The sequence below is a fragment of the Rattus norvegicus genome, chromosome 1 (assembly GCF_021556685.1).
Source record: "Rattus norvegicus strain SHRSP/BbbUtx chromosome 1, alternate assembly SHRSP_T2T, whole genome shotgun sequence".
Classification (NCBI taxonomy): domain Eukaryota; kingdom Metazoa; phylum Chordata; class Mammalia; order Rodentia; family Muridae; genus Rattus; species Rattus norvegicus.
The window spans coordinates 13331751-13337500 of record NC_141534.1 but is presented as its reverse complement, the minus strand read 5'-3'; positions in this window follow the sequence as shown (position 1 = coordinate 13337500).

Below are 5750 nucleotides of genomic sequence, written 5' to 3'. Positions count from 1 at the left end.
GCCTTGGCAGGACCAAGGGCTTCCCCTTCCACTGGTGCTCTTACTAGGCTATTCATTGCTACCTATGAGGTCAGAGTCCAGGGTCAGTCCATGTATAGTCTTTGGGTAGTGGCTTAGTCTCTGGAAGCTCTGGTTGGTTGGCATTGTTGTTCATATGGGGTCTCAAGCCCCTTCAGCTCTTCCAGTCCTTTCTCTGATTCCTTCAATGGGAGTCCCGTTCTCAGTTCAGTGGTTTGCTGCTGGCATTCACCTATGTATTTGCCGTATTCTGGCTGTGTCTCTCAGGAGAGATCTACATCTGGTTCCTGTCAGCCTGCACTTCTTTGTTTCATCCATCTTATCTAGTTTGGCGGCTGTATATGTATAGGCCGCATGTGGAGCAGACTCTGAATGGGTGTTCCTTCAGTCTCTGTCCTAAACTTTGCCTCCCTATTCCCTGCCAAGGGTATTCTTGTTCCCCTTTTAAAGAAGGAGTGAAACATTCACATTTTGGTCATCCTTCTTGAGTTTCATGTGTTCTGTGCATCTAGGGAAATTCGAGCCTTTGGGCTAATAGCCACTTATCAATGAGTGCATACCATGTGTGTTTTTCTGTGATTGGGTTACCTCACTCAGGATGATATTTTCCAGTTCTATCCATTTGCCTATGAATTTCATAAAGTCATAACAGGGAACTTCTTCTATGCCTGGTGTATTTCTGAGAACCTTACATGGGTTAAACCATTTAATGATTGAAAAGCATCTAGGAGGCAGTAATTATTTCTATCCTACACCTGAGGAAAATGATACTTGGAGAGGTTATACACACGTACCATTGTCAAACACTGGCCCAAAACCGGTAGAACACATGACTTCCCAAAACCATCTTTAGAATCCATGCTCTCAGCTGCAGCTTCCTCAGGCTTCTCCACTAGTCTGCCTTTCACCAGAGAAAGGTCTATGTGACTGCGTGGGTTATTTTTAATTGTTAGCCTGCCACACCCTACAATCACTTGAGAAGAGAGGCTTCATGGGGGGCGCGTTGTTTATCTTATTTTGGTCTTTGAGTATATCTGTTGGTGATCGTCACGATTGCCTTAATTGGTGTGGAAGGACCCAGTCTGACTGTTGGCTGCTCCTTCTGTAGCAGGCCTTTGTCTAATCCCAGTGGTCAGCCCTGGACATATGTACACATGAGCAAAGCTAAATGGACTCAGCAGGCTCTACATACATTATATACACATATGATTATGTATTCACATACTTTGTTTTTTTCTAGCTTAGCTTTCACTTTCCTAGGTGAGTTCGTCTACCCTGTGGCTGCTGCTGATTAGATATTAGAATCGCCTTCTTTGGGCTTTCATTGTGGGTGAAGACCAGCAGCTCTCAAGGAAGTCTCCAGGCCTTCAGCCTGAGGTCGGGACTGCTGAGGCTTCCAGCCTGTGGACCGTGGACCAGTTTTCAGCCTTTCCACCCTGAGACAACCATCGCTGAGCTACCAGAACCATGCTGTTAGGCCAACATAACACATCCCTCTTGATGTGTACTCAACGTGTTGTCATGTTCGCTGGTTCCCACCGTGATTCCAGGTAGATGATATGTAATGTAGTTGTATACAACATATAAACTTTTACTGAAAATAAATCACAAAGTCATTTTTACCTTAGGGCTAGCATGATGGGTCGTTGGATAAATGTGCTTACTGCTAAATCCAGTGACCTGAGGTAGATCCCTGAAACCCAGGAGAAAACTGACTCCTGAAAGTCATCTTATGTTCTCCACAGTGGGCACACATACACACACACACACACACACACACACACACACACACACACACACACACAGAGAGAGAGAGAGAGAGAGAGAGAGAGAGAATATAACAAATAAAATCATTTTAGAACAATTTATCATCATACACATAATCTTACTATGTATTAAAGACAAAAACAAATTTGCATATTAGGGAGATGGATGTATTTGTTCATTTAATTAAATTTTGTCTGAATATTTATATTGCAAGGGGATTTTTCAGAGTTGATCGATATTTTGATTTTACAATATCAATGCTTTGCATAAATACAGTATAAAATGGCAGAAGTAGGCCTGGGGTCAGTTCAGAAATTGTTGGACATCGCATCCTAGTCCTAAGCTGGCCCTCTTTGCATCACTTGGATGGCATTATGGGACATAGTCTCCAGATATCTTCCCTGTGCCAGTGACATAGGTCAGCGAGTTAAGGCAGCTGCTGCCAAGCCTGATGGTATGAGTTGAATCCCTGGGGCCTCCAGGGTAGAAGTAGAAAACTGACTTCTGAAAGTCACAACTGCACGCACATATACAAAGACTTAATAAATAATAACAACAATCATAATGCATGCGAAGGAAGAAATTGCACCCTCCTCTTACTTTTTGCTGGCTGAACTATGTCTCTCAATTGTTACATCACTCTAGATCGTGGGCAACATAGACAGAATTAGTAGTCTGATTTCAAACTCAGAGAGCTCCACCTGCCTCTGCCTCCTGAATGCTAGGATTAAGTGTGTATCATGAGTGCCCTGCTAGTCCCATGCTCTTGAAACAGCTCTCGGGTCTACAGATGAAGTTCAAGGACAGCCAGGGCTGCACAGAAAACCCCCGTTTTGGAAACGAAACAAAACAAAACAAAACACCTCCCCCCCAAAAAAAACCCCACAAAAAGCAAACAAGGAAACAAATAAACAGAGCCCAAAGGCTTTTAATTGATTTGATAAACTGTATTTTAGGTGGAGAGGGGAGGAATAGTGAATAGAGTTAAAAATATTTAACTAAGAAACAATTAAGGAGTAAGATACACCACTCAAAACAGTTCACTGCCATCTTCAAAAAAGAGGCTCTAGAATTTTAAAGGAAAGACATTTTGAGTCATCATTATAAACTGATATTCCAGTGTTATATCAAAATTCCTTCCTGATGTTGCTATTCTGTATGAAGTGACTCAAATGGTATCAGTCTTTTCCTATGAACTTTAAACCTTTTCAGAACTTTCCTGTTTATAGGAGATTCTGTTCTAGTTTTCTTATCTTATTGCATTGGGACGTTACGCTACCAGGGTTGAGTTGGCACGTATCCATGGCTTTGAAAAAGCCAGGTAGAGTGGACATTTGTTCAGGAGTTAGCTGTGAGTCGTTACTCACTACTTGGTTATTTGGAGGTAGTTTATGTCCTGGGGAGAAAGACTTCATTTGTGACCGCAGACACCTCCAAGGAAGCCAGGTTTAGAGGGCAAAGTGGACAGAAGGCTCTGTGTAAAAGCAGCCAGTCGAACTGTGCTTCCAACGGGGGAAATGGCCTTTAAGCATGTACTGTTCTATTGTGTTTTCTTTGAAAAACAATTCATATGCCTTTTGTTTCCTGATTTCCTTGTGTGACACCTCGTGTGAGTGGGTGTGAAGGATACGTACACATGTGTGTTAGGGTATGTGTATGCTGATGTGCTCAGACCAGAAAAGGATGTACGCTGTCCTGCCTTGTAGCCCAGTCAATTCCCATGAGACCGGATCTCTCCCTGGATCTGGAAATAGATTGGCAGCCAGGAATCCTCAGCAATCCTGCTGCCTCTACCCACCCAACCCCCACAAGTGCTGAGTTAGAGGTGTCTATGTGAGCATGGCTTTTTGAAAACATAGGTGTTGGAGGTTAAAGTTCAGATCCCCTTCTCTCCCTAGCCTTACGTTTGCTCATTTTAATATTTTAAGTCTTTGTCCTTTTCTTCTGGTCACCTGCTTGCCATTGCATTGCTGCAGATCTTGAGTTTAGAACAACACACAGAATTCTGTGGAACAGTGGTTCCACAAGTCTTTAAGACACTTCCCCATGTCGTGCTGACCCCCAACCATAACATTACTTCGTTACTACTTCATTACTGTAATTTTGCTACCATTGTTGATTGTAACATAAATGTCTATATGCAGAGTATCTGTCATGTGACCCCCGTAAAAGGGTTGCTCAACCCGCCAAGGGTCTCAATCATGTCCCACAGATTGAGAACCTCTGTTGTCAAGGTAGCCAAGAAGAGGAAACAAGTCATCCCCTAACTCATGTTTTCTGCAGTAGCTATATTGACTTGCATGAAATGATGAGATATTTCTTGGTGGCTGGACCTGGTCTTGCTGGGCCTTGGAAAGGAAAGAATCATAAGCAGTAGGAGGAAGTAGGGAAAAATTTGATCCTACTACCCAGGAGACTCCCTGCTCACTTACGCAGAGAAATATGTGGCTTGCTTACTTACTTAGAGAAATATGTGACTGCAGGTGATAACCTGGTGACCTTATATTTTGAGTCATGGTCTTCCCAACCCTTGGGTGCGTTCTTTCTCACACGTCCTAGGAAAACTCCTCCCATTCTTCCCTGTGGGTGGAAGAAGACGTGATAGTCTCAGCCAAATACAACGTCTAGCATATTTCAACTCAGTTTAGCAAACATCTGGTGAGCTCCTACTGTACATAAAATACTCTACAAGGAAAAGGTTGAATTGTAAGGACTTCATGCCATGTTCATTTTAGTTGTTAGGAGCTACAATGTCAAGAGACACACAAAGTCATACTAAAAGGTGGAATGGTAGGATCTTAGAGGGAAATTATTGTTATAAGGTTGAAATTATTTGTTATAAGGTTGAAATTGCTTCCTGAGTTTTGAATTGCAAAACGTGTATTCTAAATAGCAACAAAAATTGGATACTACCCAAAATCATGATCAGAAAATACAGAGAAAATTTGTAGATGGGGGGGGGGGGGTTGAAAAAATAATTTATTTTGTATATTTATAAAAGATTTATTTATTTTTATTTATGTGTATTTTGTGTGAGTGTCTATCTGCATCACATATATGCAGTGCTCCAAGAAGCCAGAATAGGGCATCGGTTCTCCAGATATTGCAGTTACAAACAGTTGGGACCTGCTATGTAGGTGCTGGGATTGAAACCAGGTCTTCTGGAAGAGCAGCCAGCACTCTTAACTGCTGAGCCATCTCTCCAGCCCAGAAAGAACATTTTAAATGAGACTATGAAGCATACTGGGATCTGCCCTCTGCAGGATGAAACTTGGTTCCCTAGGCAAAGAAGTATTTTTTGATGGAATTCAGAGAGTGATGACAATACAAATAGTTGTGCACACAGCTGAATGCCTTCACGGCTATGCAGTGGGGAGGATAGTGAGGTTGGAGGTAAGGAGACAACTCCAGGAAGAAGAGGCAAATGTTTGAGGGGATAGAAAGATGCCTGGGTAGTTCTGAGCACTGGCTGCTCTTCCAGAGGACTCGGTTCAATTCTCTGCACCCATGTGGCTGCTCCCAACTGTGTTTAACTCTGGAATCTGACACCCTCCCACGGACATGCATGTAGGCAAAACCCAATGCACATAAAACTAAATACGAGAGAGAGAGAGAGAGAGAGAGAGAGAGAGAGAGAGAGAGAGAGAGAGAGATATCTTGGTGAGAGTTGTAGGGAAACCTCAAGGTAGTAGGGAAACATGAAGCTAGGAGACCTCACTTAGAATGTTGGGCTTGCCACTGATCAGGATCAGTCATGGCTTTGGCAGAAGTTATTAAATTTCGCTGTGCCTCTGTTCCCTTCCTTGTACACCAAGGATCAAAACAGCAGTCATTTCATAAAAGGATTAAGGATTAAATGAATTAACAGGTGGAAAGCTGCTGCGATCTGTACCTTGCAGAGGAAGCACTTAGTGGTGTTATATATTATTAGGGAGGCATTGGTAAGAGAGACAATAAGAAGCGAA